We start from the raw sequence: 17,903 nt of genomic DNA, 5'->3' as shown, positions 1-17,903 counted from the left end.
TCTATAAAGAACCTATTTAGGCGTTTTTAGTTAATTATTTTAGTATTTATAAACAATAGTGTTCCTTGCATAACGTATTGTGGTAATTTAGTGCTTTATACTTTTTATCAAAAGTTTTAATAGAATGTCTCCAAACTTGTTTAGACCCAGACAAAGAGACATTAATTTATTACTAGTACAACGAAGAGCTACTAAGCTACCTTTTAATTATGGAAGATTAAACTATGAAACCCGACTAAGAAAACTCAAGTTGTCTCCATTAACTGATAACATCAACATTGAAAACATAACTTTGTTTATTTGGTATATTGTATTCAGATTGACACAGCAGAGCAGTAAAATATTATACTTAAAGATGTTGTTAAAGATATCTTCGCTTACTTGGTCTACTAGTAATAAAGTTATCAGCATTAAATGGTTAAGCGTATTTGATAAAATTACTGTCTACACAACTTGGCAACTCAACCAATGGATATAATTATAGAAAACTGTAATTTATATTAAGGTTTGAAAATATTACGGAGTCATCATGTAGAAATCTACAATTAATTTGAAAATTTTACCACAGCAGCATACCGCAGTAGAGCCACCTCTAGGATAAGAAACAAATTAATTGGGGTGAATATCAAGCTTAATTATTATATCAAAAAGTTATTGCTTCATTTAGATTGATGTGAAGAGGGTTAACAAGAAAGTATTTTTGTCTAAAATTAAGAATTACTTGTTTTTACTTTTTTACTCCTAAAATAATTCAATAAATATTTTTTTGGAATATAATTCGAGTTTTGTAAGATATTTTTTAGAGGTAAGCATATTGCTTACTATAATGTCCTATCCTTTTTCTATAAACTTATGTGCTCCAGTCACACTAAGACATATTTCGTCCAATATTTGGAGTTTACTATGTAATGATGGATCCAAGGCATACGTGGTGATTAGTATTAAAAAAAATCGGCTTTGTAACTCGGTTCACTGGCAGGTACACTTCGCTGTGTGGCGTTCATGGTTCAAAACGGTGTCCAGTCAGAAATTTTCATTTAATACACCTATCAGGTGGAAAAGACGTGATATCCATCATAAAAATAAAACCTGACCAACTGGCAACTATTGTCTAACTGAATGATAAAGAGGTCTTTGGAAGATAAACGCTCATTTAAGGGATGTAAGTGGACCAGTGAAAAGTGATAATGAACGTCAAGGGCTAAAAGCTTGTGCATTTCCACTTGGTTCTTCAATGAATCTTCTATAGTATTCTGCTACTAGTGCTAATCGCAAGTCCACTCGACTTACCGGAAATAAAAAAAACGGTCAGACACCATAAATCAAAATATTGGAAAGCTCGCTCAGCAGCATATATCAAAGTTCTATTGAAAACATAAAATTGCTTAGTACGCAAATCACTTTTGTTGAGTAAATATAAAATGGTTGTCTGAAAATATCTAACGGTAGTAGACAGAAAAATTGTCGGGACACTAAGAGAAATCATTTAGAAAAAAATTCGGAATTCAAGGATAAATGGAAGATAAAAATCAAAGCGGAAAAGACGCAATTTAACGTACACTCGCGATCATAAAATCAGGGTCACCTTAAAAATCACCGATATTTCATTTTTAACGAGCTTTATTGTAAATAATAATAACACAAATACAAACTAATGCATGTTTCTGAGAATTGTTGTCGGGTTAGCGGTTTCCTTTGTAAGAAAGAATTCCAATAGTGTCGATTTCGCGGAAAAGTACACACTTCCCAAAATAGACGGAAACTGTAACTACCGCTTGTTTTAAATGTCTCATTTGTGCTTCGACTTTCTGTTCAAACGCAACGGACAAACGTTTATTATTGCCACCATTAGTGTTTATTATTGCCATTATTAGTATTTATTATTGTTTATTTTTTGCCAAAAATGCCCTTGACTGTTGTTGAAACGGCACAAATTGTTGCGATTGTGAAAGACGGTCACACTCAACGGCAAGTCGCAAGAACTGTTGGCGTAAGCCTTTCTACGGTTCAACGAGTGCTTCAACGCTTTCAGGAGACGGGTTTGCTATCCGGACGATCTGGCACTGGACGAAGAGGAACGACCACGGCACGAGATGACCGTTTTCTTGTGTTTCAGGCTTTACGAAACCAGACCTCAACTGCGATTATGCATCGAAATCGTCTACAGGAATTCGTTATTTTGGACTATCTTCTCGGGTAATGGCTACAGGACCGCCACTTCGCCTGGGGCATCGAGTTGCACGACTAGCTTTTGCTCGATAATACGCGCATTGGGGAATTAATAATGGAGCAAAGAGTTATGCTCAGATGAATCCCGTTTCTGCCTAACTGGATCCGATGGACGTGTAAGAGTTTGGAGGAGAACCGGTGAATGATTTTCACAAGCTTGCATTGCTCCAAAAATGCCATTTGGTAGAGGCTCGGTCATGGCTTGGGGAGGTGTATCTTCCAACTTCCGCACAGAATTACCTTTCATCGAAAATGGGTCCTTAACTGCACGAAGGGACATTACGGAGATTCTGGAAGAACGTGTTATGCATACGATGGCAGGGCTTGGAGAAGACGTCGTTTTTATGCAGAAAAACGCGCGAACGCACATTGCCACGATTAGAATGCAATACTTGGACGAGGTTGGAATTACGAGGTTGCCCTGGCCAGCTAGGTCTCCGGACCTGAATCCCGTCGAACATCTCTGGGACGATTTGAAAAAACCTATTCAACCCCCAAAATCTCCTCCTAACAACGCACAGGAGCTTAAGGATCTGTTAATGAGAGAGTGGAATAACATACCACAACATGTAATCCGGAGAAAAATTGAGAGTATGCCCCGTCGTCTGAAAGAGGTTATTAGAGCAAGTGGAGGTAATACACGATATTAGTCATTAAAATTTCACTGATATTTTACCACATTCTGTATTTTTCATTTTTTTCGTAAGTCTGTTTTATCAACAATTTGATTTGTTTTCTGCTTTTTCAATAAAAACAATAAAAAACCGTTTTTTTTTTCAAAACAAACACTGATGACAAATAAAAGATATGTTAGTCTAAAAAAAAGGTTATTACTGCACCAGAGGCAAAAATATTCCAGAAACTTGAAATTTTCAAGGTGGCCCGGATTTTATGATCGCGAGTGTATTTACGCAGCAACAAAATCCACTAGTAGTTGAATTCACGATGAGAAGAAACATTATCCAATTAAAAAAATCTGTCAAGTATCTAGAATTCCACCTGGACAGAAGAGAAGATTAAACTTCACTAAAACACCGAAAAAATCAAGAAAAAAGCTAATTTAGCAAAACCACTAATCAGAAGAATCCGTCAAGTATCTAGAAGTCCATCTTGACAGAAGACCAAACTTCACGAGAACACCCAAGAAATCAAGAAAAAAGGGAATTTAACAAAACGACTAATTCAACCTTATATTTTCAGGTCCAGCCCCCAAACGAAGGCCAAGAAGATCCAATTATACCAGGCGTACGTTAGATCGGTAATGTTGTATGCAGTCCTAGTTTGGAGTTCCACAACAGAAACTAAAAACTGACAAGACAAAGGAAGACTAACGAATCTATAAGAAATTACATTAATGCTACAGAAACGGTCATTGATAGAATAGAAAGAAGAAGTTCAAAATGGATGAAGAAAAAGAATGCCTGACGAACGTTGGCCCCAAAAACTTCACAAATGGAAGAAGAAAAATAGGTAGAACTCGACGCTCATGGAATGAAGGAATTAGAAGAGCGATGGAATCGAGAAGTTTGGAGGAAGAGCATGCCTTGAACCGGCAGGATTAGCGGAAAAAACGGGAATCCGGCGATAGCCGTCTCCAAAATGTATTGCATTTACAAGTTGGACTAATGTCAAACGTCAATAAACTTATTTTAACCTTCAATTGTAGCTTATTTCCATTAAAATAGTAGTTACTTTAAAATGCCACAAGAAAATAGCTTCAGAACAATAGATAAGATCTAAATAAGAGAAGGGAGTGTTCCAAAAATGTCGTCAGTCTTACAGCGGCCACCCCACTTTCGGAGTACGGTACGTGCGACAGTCAAATGCGCACAAGTAAGAGAGGGTGGTTTTAGTTGGTAGACAGGATAATAGATACCTGAATCTTTGGCACTGCTACCTTTAGTACTTTAAATTAAATTAAAACCCAAATTTTAGGGACTCAAAATGGAGGTAGCATAAAAAAATTTCAAAAACCCCCTCAAACAAATTCTGGGTGCGCCACTGGTTCCATCATTTCGTGGTTATTGGACAATTTCTGCAAAGGCAGTCTCAACGTGTGTTCAGACTCATCGTTCAAAGAATCCACAATTATTTTTTTAACAAAAAAAGAAAATTGGAGTTCTTGAAAAAATAATAAAAAACAACTGGTTTTTCATTATTTTTTTATAATTAACTTCATAATAACAATGGTAAATAATTATTTTCAGAAACAAAATTTAATGTAAATTTCGTGGGCCAACCCGACAACAATAAGTCATAATGTAGATAAAATTCAGATAATTATGCATGTTCTATTCATTCCGCTAAATTATAGTGAATATTAATTACAAGCAATTTAACGATCATTTGATGACGCATCAGTTGCAACAGTTTGAAATATACAGCAATTGCGAATTATTTATAAATTACCCAATCTTATGCTAAATTGCATAAATATACAACAACCTAATCAGGTACTATATGCGCAATAATGAGATAACTAATCGGAAAGTAAACAGATTTCAATTATATCCTGGAAAGAAAGATCAAGTTTTCAAGCGATTCGATTTTAAACGATTATATAATAAGTAATTAATGGAAGACAATAACATAGGGAAAAAACCAATTGATGCCTAGCTAGAGAAGAACTACTTCATCTACCTTCTCTGAATCTATCTCTTTAAGTATGTTAAGCATTTAAGTTAACAGATAATTTCTTTCCCACATAATAAAAAAATTATTTATAAAAAGTGGTGCAAGATGTCCAACTTTACATCGAGCGATCCAAACGTCAACTTCTCCTGCACGAATTCTCCTGCTAAACAACTATTGAGGTTCTGAAGTTCGCGTATAAGCGGAATAACCCTATCACAAATATATAGTCTCGTGGGAATTAGAGAAACGTAATTCCCAAAAAACTGGTGAACTCGTCTGACCAGTATGGCGAGTTATTGCCAAAAATATATCCAACGATTAAACCATGAAAATGTCAGGCTCTCCAACGATTAAACAATCTGGTCGCATTAGAAGCATTAAGGGATGTATTAAATCGCGATATCTCCACATGTTTGAAGAGAAAGGTCATCTAATAACATGAGGATTGCCCAAAGACGGATAGAGAGATAGTTTTTAGGAATAATTAAGAACGGCTCAGGATTGAGACGGATGTAGCAGATCATGGGAGGCCTATGTCAAGCAGCGGACACAAAGGGCTGGATAATGAAGATTTACAAGATACAAATATATGATAAAATATTATCAGATCACAGACCATGTTTAAGGATGAATAATTATGCTGAGTTCAAATGAATTATAAGTTAAACAGAATGAAACAATCTATTAGCACAATATAATTATTCGAAACTACGGAGTAACGAGTTAATGAAGACTAGCGGACCAACTCGACATCGAGTTTTTTAAATGAAATTTTTATTTTGCGAGAAAAATTAAGTACAATACAAACAATATAAGCAAGAATATACATAACATTCATCAATAATAATGCAAGTAAAAAGTGTATTAAATATCACGAAATATTTCGTCGAAAACAATGTTTTTTGTTGCAATGTTATCATTTAGCAGTTAATTTTGCATGCTGATCACGAATCCGGTGTCAGATTTGCTCTATCTTGACGTTTTATGCGCGTTTCGGGTCACTTCTGGTGTCGGATCGCAACCGGAAGTACATATTTAGATTCGTCTCGACGAGACCTTTCGATCCATATATACTTTGTGGGGTCTAAAACTTAAAGTAAATTTTAACTTCCGGTCATCTCAAAACCGGAAGTGAATTTTTGTACCAAAAGTGTATCTTGACAATCTCATACGTAATACTAATGATATTCCGAAAAAATATTTTAATTATCTAATATGGTTTTTGAGTAAAGTGGTGGACAAGAAAAGGGCTTAGCGTTTTAGTATATAAGATTATCTATAACTCGCAAGTGCGAGTGAATCGCACTTGCGACTCACTCGTCGTGAGTCATCATTTCGACAGTGAATTTCAAATAAAAAAATTTAGTGTAATGGTATTTAATACATTCCATGCATTTTTTGTTGTACAATGTATAGTAATCTAAATCAAAAGTATGTAATTGTTCAAATCCGCTAATTTATTAAAACACAAGGTTAAATATAATGACAAAGGATTGTTACGCATGAACATTGTCCATTCCAAGAATTTTAGTAGTACATTTCAAGTAATTATTCTGTTACCAAAAGGTAACACATTTTTTTTGGGTACCTACATAAAACATTCCGTATTTTGGTTTTCTTACAGCTTGCCATGGAGGGAGGAGGGAGTATCCCGGTATATATCCCTATATAATAATGTCTAGATAGAAAGTGCCACAGACAGAAATTCGGTTGCTATATAAAAGACAGAGAGAGAGAGAGAGAGACAAAGAGAATTACATTATTATTATAATAATTCACATTATTGGATTTATTAGTACTTAAATGTTTAATCCTTTAAGGTACTAATACCATCTAGAATGCTAAAAAGTGGAACATTTTCAACAATTTTTTTTGTATCTTATTCATTATATATGTCAATTAGACTTCTCTTATGTTATTATACAACTTTTTAAGTTTTGAAATTTCAATTGTTTCTGTATTTTAAAGGTGGCGCAAAAATTTTTCGTCTAAAAATTACTGTTCCATGCCGGACAGTTAATCTCTGGAACGGCAAATCTGAAATATAAAATTACTGAAGGGTTTTAAAAAGAAGTGGCCTTACGTAATAGTTTACCAAAAAAACTGAAAATTCTTAAAAAAAAAAACAAAATGACGGACATTTGAAATAATTATTCAAAGATTGAACTTTTTTCGATCACAAAAATTTTATTATTTTTTTTGTCAGATTGTGGTAAACTACCATATAGAAAACCAAAACAAACACAATGCATTAGGGTTTATTAAAATCGACCACCTAGATCCTGGGATTTAAGACGTTCTTCAAACTGGCGGACAGTTATCTCCGGACCTAGTCGGTCGATTTTAATAAACCTTGATGCATGTTGTTTGTTTTGGTTTTCTCTATGATAGTATACCACAATTTGGCTAAAAAAGAAAAATAAAATTTTTGTGACTGCAAAAAGTCGAAAAAAGATGAATTTTTAAAAGTTTTTTCAATAGTCCGCCATTTTGTTTGTGTTTAAGAATTTTTAATTTATCTGGTAAACCATCACGTACGGGTACTTCTGTTTTAAAACCGTTCTCAAATTTTATATTTCAGATTTGCCGTTTCAGAGATTAACTGTCCGCCATGGAGCAGTAATTTTTGAACGAAAAATTTTTGGCGCCATCTTTAAAATACAGAAACAATGGAAAAAATAATAAACAATTTGTTAAATAATATAATAATAAAAGTTATATAATAATATAAAAAAAAGTTTGATGGCCGTATATCGTATATAAGATACAAAAAAATTGTTGAAAATGTGATATTTTTAGTAATAATTGATGGATTCGACCGTTACTTGATGGAAATTCATTTTATGTAACAATAAAACACTGAAAACTTTGTTTTCAAACTTCCACAAAATTTATTTTAAATTCTTATCACTACAGCTGTTTCGGCTGATTGCCTTTCTCAAGTGATCTGTTTTTGGTATGGGTTTACACTTTATAGTCTCTAATGAAATAGGTTGAGGAGGGGAGAACTGTTTGTCTCAAGCTGGTCATTCAGAATTATATCTGTGTTTTTTAATTTGTTGATTTCCATAGATTCTAACAAAGATAGCTTAAGGCCTTTATTTTGAATGTGGCGTGAATTGTTATTTTTAGCATTCTAGGCGGTAATAGTCCCTTGTCCCTTAAATGGCTAAATAACTGGATAACCTAAGACCAAAAAAAAGTTCCTTAAATTAAAAAAGGGGCAGAGTAAAATATTAGGTAGTAAAATGAAATTTTTATTATATTTACATATATAGTGCGTGACATTGAAAATACAACAACCGGTAAAGCATAAAGAATCTTACGAAATTATATGTTATACTTGAATAAAATACCTATGCAAATATATTTTGATCCGGTCGGCTGAAGGAATTCCACTTTATCAAGATTATCTACAAACAGCTGCTTTTATTCTATTTTTAATGATTTATTAATAAAAAAATTTAGATTAGAATTTTTAAAATTTCTTAAAATTCTTCCTCTTTATAAAATAAAACAGGCTTAAAAAAAAACTGTTGAACACAAGAATGCAGGGGAAGAAACCTATTGGAAGACCGAGCGATGGAAGGATGATGTGGATGAGGACGCCAGAAATCTCCTTGGCAGTCGATCGAGAGGAGAATGCCTACAGACCGTAACGAATGAAGAGGTTTACTGAGGAAGGCCTGAGCTCGAATTGGGCTAACCCTGGGATGGAGGATGGATCGATTATTATCAAAGCCATTTTAACCGAAAAGCATTTTCATAAAAGTGAAACACAAAGACTACATGCAACAGATGATACACCGATGGAGATATAAATATATTCTGAATAATTCCAGAATAAACATTCATAAAAATGCTAAAGATATCATGGGGTGAATCCAGAAGGCATACAAGTGTGTTGTAAATTATGAAAACTTATAGATAGCTAAGCACTATTAAAAAACGCGAAATAAGCTATCTAGGAGACATTTGCCAAGAAGAGAAATATATCCACCTATTTGTATAATGGAGGGCAATCTGAGGAAAGCAGGAGCCGAAAAAGAAGAAATTGCTCGTGGCTAAAAAATGTAAGAGATTGGAGATGCATGAATACACATTCACTACTTAGAATCAAAATATAGATAAATTTACTGTAATGATCACAAAAATTGGCATAAACTACTAGTTTGCAGTTTTTATAATTGCTTTTGTAATAATTTCAAAACTGAATTAAATTGAATTAATTATCTCTTAACACTTTCACTGCCATGAGAAGCATAACGTGATGCACGGGTAATATGACTTTACAGCCACGAGAATCAAATATCGATTCTCATGCATCACAAATTATAAAAGCTGCGAGAAGCAGTTTTGGTCTCTCATATCAATGTATCGTTAATGCAGTTTAAAAATAGACGGCTGTAAGCAACAGAAACTCTTTTTGGCCTCTGAAATATGTTAACCAATGTTTGATTCTCACAGCCTGAAAAGTGGGTTACTGATAAAAACTGTATACTCATGTCAACTATTATTTATTTATTTTTTAACGAAAATTATCATTTTCATACATTGTTATTTTAATAAGAAATTAACAAAAACTTTATTTATTAATAAAAATTGCAAAAATTTTAAAAGTTGAGGTTTATTTTGTACATTTGTGTATTTCAAAAAAACAACTCGAACAATAATGCTTATTACATTGTGTACAAAGATATCTTGACTGAGGAGATTTCAATTGAGCGTTTTTTCGTCCAGTTTTAGCAATATTTTCATAACAAACAACACACCTTCGACGATTAGTGGAACCTACGTCTTCCAACAAATGACTGTCGTTAGGATTAGGGTTTTGTTGAATGGACTTTACTAGGCTTACTACAAGGTTCTCTTTGAATTTTGTTATAGTCATTTTCTCATTTGAAACTTCTTGGTGTAATATATATGAATTTACTAACGTAGTACCCACAAGCAGTTCAATTGCTAACTTTCTATACCACTTTACTCCCTTTCTCAATGAGGTGGTGTATGTTTTCATTTGGTCAGACATATCGATGTATATTTTATGTTTATTGTAGTCAGTTACAACTTTTGGCTTTTGGCTGTCTTCTGTGAGTTCGGCAGTGTGTTTTGTACTTAGAGTATAAACATCGCGTTTGTCTTTCCATTTTTGAATCACCACTCCTGTATTACTTTCAGCTGCAACTGTTTGTCCTTTTTGCAATTTTGTATCAATTATATGTTTGGGATTTAATTTTCGGTTGATTCTCAGAGTTCCAACTAAATGAGTGTTTCTGTTCTGTAATTTATGGGCTAGAGAAATACTGGTGTAATAATTATCTGTACGTCTAATTAATTGTACGTCCCTTATCCAGTAGGTTATTAGACAAAGTCAGTACTACATTTTCAGAGGACGATTGATTTGGTAGTTTATCCTTGCCACAATAAATTTGGAAGTTATAGGTGTATCCTTTTTCAATGCATAATTTGTACAGTTTTATACCAAATTTATGCTTTATACCTTTTATTACTAATATATTGCCGAAAACTCAACCGTCCTCTAAATGGTATTAATGATTCGTCTATACATATATTCTCTTTGGGAACAACATGTTTTTGAAAAATTTTTATCAACAGGTTTGTCAAAGGAGAAATTTTTTGTAATCTATCATCTGTTACTATTTCGTTGTTATGAAAATGCCATGTCTTGAGTAATAATTGGAAACGGTTGCGAGGCATCAAATTTTTCATTTTATTATCGTACAGACTACTTTTAGACCAATAACTTTCAATTGTAGGAAAACGACATAAGCCCATCCAAATCAAGATCCCAATAAAACATTTTATTTCCTCAACATTTGTATCACGCCATTCAGAAATTCTGGCATGGGGTAATTTTACAGTACTTTTTAGCTGATTTGCATACCTGTTTGTTTCCGTCACCATTAATTCCAATACCTCGTTAGTAAGAAATGACTCATAAAAATTTAAAGGACCTTTATCAAAATATTCACCGTGTAGTTCTGCTTTTACACCAACATCTATTTCAGTGAAATCAAATAATTTCATATACTGTCCACTCACGTCTTTCCACGATAAATTCGCACTATTATCAATGTGTTCACTTTCTTTATCCTCATCTTCACTTTCTTCTAAATTGTTTTCAATAACATTATTTATTGTTTCCATTACACTATCAGATATATTTCTTGATGTGCCAGAAGTACTTGGTTGATTTATTAATTTTACTTTTTTTTTAATTGGTTCATTATCTAAAGAACTATCAGAATTACTAGGGAGAAACTCATCATCAGAATCTTCAAATGGTTCATTATCTTCATCTGAAAGATATTCCTGCCAGAGACGATTTAATTTTTCTTGTTCTTTTTCGTAATTCATTTTCACAGTATAAAGATTTACACAAAATACTCAGAGAAATCGACTAATACCTACGGGCTAATGCTTGGAAATGAATAATATCCATTTATAGCGAAATTTGCGAAATTGAATTTTTGCAAGAAATGACTCATCTTGTGGGAATGGGCATAAAATTGTAATAAACGATATCAGATAACAAGACCGCGTGAATTATATGGACTTGTTTTTGTGTGAATCGGCATATGATGCACACGGCTGTAATAAACGATATCAGCCAACAAGTGCCAGAAGCGAAGTGATATTTTTCTCACTATGGTGGCAGTGTAAGTGTTAAGGTCTAGTTGTAAGACAGTCACGTAAAAATTATTTATCTCCGAATACTTTTCAAAAACGTTAGTGTTAATAAACTGTTTATATTATTATAAATATATACTATAATATTGTTATTGCATCTAATTGTATTTTAACGTTTGCAAAATCGTTTATATTTTCATAATTTTCTATAAGCGCATCCAAAGTACAAATACAAAGTGCATACAATATTATCAAGCTATGTGTAAATATTTCTATGAGATAATCAGTTGAATGTGTGTGGTTGGTCGATGATAAATTTAGGTTTGTATGAATAATTCCATCAAAATCTGGAAATTCACTCGTAACCATGATATGCATTCATTATTTATAGATTTATAAATAAAAAAAAACATTTTAAATTATGAATAACATTGATAATCAATGTAACGGTCATATTTATTTATAATACAGTGAGCCTCTCTCCTAAGGGACATCTCTATTCAAAACGTCCTCTGGAAATATTTTAAGACGAAAATCATTCGCATGTACGTGCCATGCATAAACATACATTTAAACTTTCTTTAAATAGATATGAATTTTATAGATATAAAATAAATAATTATATCAGATAATAATTTTTTTGTCAGGTGCGTTTTTACCAAAAATCATTTACAAACATCTACAACAAACATTAGCAAACATTTGCTAACGTTTACCAATACATGTTTAGCAATGTTTGTCAAAAACAAGAATCCACGAATTTGAGTAAGTTTGCAAACATTTGCCATCGTTCCGAGAAGAGAAGTTATATGTATGCGCGAATAGTTTTATAAGTATGTCTATTTATTTTTACCTTCACTATGTCCACACTAGTTCGCATCTCTATTGCTATTTTACACCCGACGTCGACGTTTTAAATTTGTTGTAGTATAGCTTATGACTGGCATTCCATTTTTTTTAACCTATTCTCTATCCTTCCATTGTTGGATGTAGGTCTCCCCCAGTTCTCTCCATCTTTCCCTATCTTGAGCTGTTCTCTGCCATGTGGGACCTCCTTGTTTCCTGATGTCATCTTTCCACCTCATCTGTGGTCTGCCTCTTGATCTCTTTGCATTGTATGGACGCCACTTTCCGATGGCATTGTTCCATCGTCCGTCTTGGAGACGTTCATTGTGTCCAGCCCATTTCCATTTCAGTTTTGCTGCTTGTTCTATCGCGTCTACTGTCTTTGTTCTGGTTCTGATCCACTGGTTACGTTTTCTATCTTTAAGTGATATACCCAACATTTGTCTCTCCATCGCTCTTTGTGCCTTCCTTATCCTATCCAAATTGGCCTGTGTAAATGTGATTTTTCATGAAGTTCATTCAGCATTAATTCTAGTTCTTGTCGTTCCGAGGAGATCAGGAGTAAATCATCCGCATATCTAAGGTGATTTAGGTACTTTCCGTTAATACATATTCCTCTGTTTTCCCAATCTGTTGATTTTATTATATCTTCGAGGGTCAAGGTAAATAGTTTAGGTGAAATTATATCGCCTTGTCGGACTCCTCGTTTAACTTTTATATTATCCGTTATTAATTTGTCGTCCAGAATTACGGTCATGGTTGCGTTTTGGTAAATATCATGTATCAATTGTCGGTATCTTGAATCTATGCTACTATTGACCAGAGCTTCTTCCACCGCCCAGTGTTCAATGCTGTCGAAAGCCTTTTCATAATCTACGAATGCTAAGTAGAGCGGAAGGTTGTATTCATTGGTTTTCTCAATTAAGATTTTAAGCGCATGTAGATGGTCGTTTGTGCTGTATCCTTTCCTGAATCCGGCCTGTTCCACTGGTTGGTAGTTATCAAGTTTATAGGTTAGTCGGTTGTTTATTATTCTTGTGAAGGTTTTATATAGTTGTGACAAAAGGGAAATAGGACGGTAGTTGTTTAGGTCTGTTCGGTCTCCTTTCTTATGTATTAAGATTGTGTTGGCATTTCTCCATTGTTTAGGTATTTTACCTTCAAACAGACATTTGTTAAACAGTATTTTTAGCATTTTTTTTATCGTGTCTCCTCCTTCTTTTAGAAGTTCCGCCAGTATTTTGTCCTCACCGGCCGCTTTATTTCTTTTCATGTCATGGCATTCCATATTTCTGGTTTAATTTTGTAAAATTCAATTAATTTTAAACATTTCTCATTAACCCATTCCATTTTTTTGTAAAAAACAAATAAGTCTCTACTAATCACACACCGAAAACAAACTATTCCTTTCTACTATTACAGACTATAAAACCTAGTGTCTCCACCAAACACGCAAAAATAACGAATCCCTTTGAAGAACCGACAGCCGACGAAACCGTGCCAAACAATTGCAAACGTTTGCAATTGTTTGGGAGCGTTCTGAAATCTGTCTGCACCAACCAAATAAAATTGTTTGCTAACAGTTGCAAACATTTGCAAACATTTTGCGCGCTTTATGAAAACGCACCTTTAGTGTGTGTATTAATAAATACGCTTGTTACTAAATAAAGGTGGCTAAAACACATTTTATTTGCATACACTTATTTACATTCGATTTGTCAAGAAGTATCTTCTGAAAACATTGTTTCTGGTAAAATTAGTCAAGAATAGGCATTAGAGGTAAAGGCATTGCAAAGAAACTAAGTTTTGATATAAAGGCTTCTAGCGGATGGCTTGAGTTTTTTAATCAACACAATATTTCCTCCAAAAAACAATTCTGACTAAAAGGAAAAACTCTTCATCATAATGAAAAAATAACTCTCAGCGCGATATTTTTAACGCAGATAAGGTAAATGACGAACATAAATAATATTAGATATGCAGACGACACGGTATTGTCGGCAGATAGTGCGCAGGTTCTCCAAAGAATGATAAACAATGTTACAAATAGAAACATGTTACAAATAAGCCTAAAACTAAATTGTAAAAAGCCAAAGAACACCAATATAAACGCCCAAAAATATGCTATCTGGGCTACAATATCGTTTTTATGTGGCCTCCTCTACAGAGTAGAAAGCTGAAGTCTCAAGAAGACGTCATAAGACTGTTCGTCCTCATTCCTTGAGCCCTTAGCAGGACCTAGTGACACTCTTGAATATTATTAGCTTGCTGTCTCCATTGGCTGCGATCCTGTGCTGTATGGACGGCTTTTCCTACCAGAAACTTCATTTGATCTACCCATCGTGTTGGAGAACTTCCTCTTGGTCTTCGGCCGTCTACTTTTCCTTTTACTATCAATAGTTTCATGGTCTCCGTTCTTCTAGCTTTGCCATGTGGTCGAAATAAATTAGGTATGCCCGGTTTACTTTTATTAATAGCCTATCTTTTATATGAAGCTCTTCAAGAATCGACAGGTTGTTTCTATGTTCCGTCCAGGACACGCGTAGAATTCTTCTACAGATCCGCATTTCAAAGGCTACAAAATATAGGCATTGACCAACCTGTATTCCTTGTTATGGTTCGGTCTTTCCATATTTTAATTACTTTAGCAATTACGTTTCGGGCTATTGCTAGTCTACGCTTGATTTCTGAGGGGCAATCGCCATTGTTGGTTATCAGGGAACCCAAATATACAAATATGTCTACAAATCTGTTTAAAACTGTTAGAGGCATTCAAAATGTGGTGCTACCAACGTACGTTAAGGGTCTCATAGATACACCACACAATTAACATATCTATTCTCGTGAGGCTAAGAAAAGATAAAGAAATTATTAACATCTTAAAGAACGGAAAGTTGGCTTCCTTTGACCACATTATGTGTAATAATAAATACCGGTACAGTTAATATTATACAAAGCCATATTTTATTGCACACAATGTTACATTTTTTTTGACACACAATTTTATTGCAATAAACAAAGGCTTGTTTTAAGGACCCCCATAGAGAAAACTTTCCTATTGAATAACAAACTATTCAGATCAATACATCTATCCTACCAATAACAATAAGAAATCCTAGATCATTACCTCCGAATACCGGCCACTGGGTCAAGGCATTATCAAATGTTTTAAAAACTTTTTGTAAAAGCTATTTTTGTTGACTGCACACTATGATTCGACAAGGTAGTTTGAAAAACCTATCAACGTTATCAATGCCTTCATTTGAAACGTAACTACATGAAAGAAAGTTCAATCGAAAACTATCTACAACTTTTTTCTTAGAGCCGAATTCGAGCTTTGAGCTTTAAGAAGCAGAGTTAGTATATCATATATAGGTACCTTGGGAAGTTTTTGTTTTAATCGAAACTAACATATTCAATCTAAGTATTAAATAGAATGAAAAATGGGAGGTACAAAAAATCTTGCAAATTTTCTTAGCGATAAGCTATAAAAAGATAATAGCTTACTGTTTGCAATCTACTTTTATAAAATTAGTCTTAAAACGGAATGTGGAAAAATAAATCAATGAACAATACAGCAAAGATTAAGGCAATAAATTTACGATAAAGATTAAACAATAGCATTAATCAATCTGGACCACATTTTTTCATTTTATCTTTTTCAGAATAAAAAAAAACAATCCTTGTGTTTAAATAACTTTGTGAAACCCAAATGAAATAGAATACAATAGAAATAGAAATGAAATAAATTATATGCGGTACTCTTTATGAAAATTTATGTAGCCTCAATACAAGAATTGCTCAAACGTTTATAAAGTTTATTAAGCCATCTGTATACTCTGTATTTTTATATTTTATAGCAATAATCATAAACCATCATCATCTCCATCATTCTCAGTGTATTCTACCGATTATGGTGCAGCCTCCCTTACATAGTCGTTCTTCATTTCATAGAGCTTTGGTGATCCTCGTCGGACGCCTCTGGTAGTGGGAAATTCTGGAGTGTTTTCATAAATTTTTACCTTAGCTTTTGCTTGTCTGTATATATTTGCTAAAGTCTCTATGTACGGTTTGTCAATGCCTTCGTTGGTCAAAGCTTCTATTACTACGTTGGGATATATAGAATCGAAAGCCTTCCCGAAATCTATAAAGGTTAATGCTAGCGATATTTCATATTATTTAGTTCTACTCATTAGTTCTCGAAGCGTATGGATATGATCCACCGTACTGAATCCACTCGTATCGAATCGAATCCACCGTACTTATCCACTTGCTCTCTTGGATGTGCATCTAATGCATTCGTTTATCTGTTGTTGATGATATTTGTGAATATCTTGTATATGAGTGGTAGTAGACTTATAGGTCTTTTCATAAGAAATGAAAAACAATAAGTCCCCCGGAGGCGATGAAATAGTGGCAGATGCCTTGAAAGTGGCTGGAAAAAGATTATGGCAGCTCCTTGCCAAACAATTCAATAGATGTTTGCAGGAAGCAATAACACCAACCCAGTGGTATAACGCAGAAATTATCATACTTCATAAATAAGGGGATGCTACCGCCCTCGGGAATTACAGGCCCATAAGTCTACTTTCACATATTTATAAACTATTTACAAAAATAATTACGAAACGACTAGAAAATAAATTGGAATTTTATCAGCCCATAGAACAGGCGGGTTTTAGAAAAGGCTATGGAACAAACGATCACCTACTGGTAATAAAAAATCTTATAGAAAAATGCACTGAATATAATAAACCACCAGCTTTATTATTTGTCGACTATGAAAAGGCATTCGACACCGTAAATCAACAAAAAATGTTGGAAGCCTTGACAGAATGCCGAATTGACTATCGGTATATAAATATAATTAAACACATATACCAAAACGCAACAGCCAGTGTTAAGAGTGAGTGATCGTCAAACCCAGAAATTCCCGATACAACGTGGAGTACGCCAGGGTGACACCATATCGCCGAAACTGTTCACTACGCTTTTGGAATATATATGTAAAAGGGCAAAACTGACCGACAAGGGCATAAACATAAACGGAGAAAAGCTTAGCCATCTAAGGTTTGCAGATGATATTGTACTAATAGCTGATAGGATAGATGAGGCCAAAGAACTTTTAAATCAGCTCTACCTTTCCTCGCTAGAAGGGGGATTGAAAATAAATATATCTAAAACCCAGATGATGACAAATCTTGTAGTCAGCGAAGACATATGCGTAGGAACAAGATCCATAGACCAGGTAATGGCCTATAAATACCTAGGTCATGAGATTCGCATAGGAAAATATATCCAAACCGTTGAGCTTCTCCGTCGTATAAGACTGACTTGGGCAGCCTTCGGCAAGCTGAACCATATTTTCAAATCGTCTGATATACCAATATGCCTTAAAAGAAAAACGTTTAATCAGTGTGTTTTGCCAGTGTTAACTTACGGTGCGGAAACGTTGACCATGACAAGGAGAACAGTTCAAAAGATCCGTGTGTGTCAAAGGGCGATGGAGCGTGCTATGTTGGGCGTTTCATTACGAGACAAGA

The 17,903-nt window shown here is 34.0% G+C and overlaps 1 protein-coding gene across 2 annotated transcripts in view; it reads right to left on the bottom strand.

The window, feature by feature from the left end:
• The window catches only part of LOC140434966 (phospholipid-transporting ATPase ABCA3-like), a 117,508-nt gene that overhangs the window by 81,326 nt on the left and 18,279 nt on the right, over window positions 1-17,903 (bottom strand). The gene's annotated exons all lie outside the window — the stretch shown is intronic.

Source organism: Diabrotica undecimpunctata, chromosome 2, assembly GCF_040954645.1.
Source record: "Diabrotica undecimpunctata isolate CICGRU chromosome 2, icDiaUnde3, whole genome shotgun sequence".
Taxonomy (NCBI): Eukaryota; Metazoa; Arthropoda; class Insecta; order Coleoptera; family Chrysomelidae; genus Diabrotica; species Diabrotica undecimpunctata.
The sequence above is the reverse complement of the archived record's forward strand: the minus strand, read 5'-3'. Positions and strand labels throughout refer to the sequence as shown.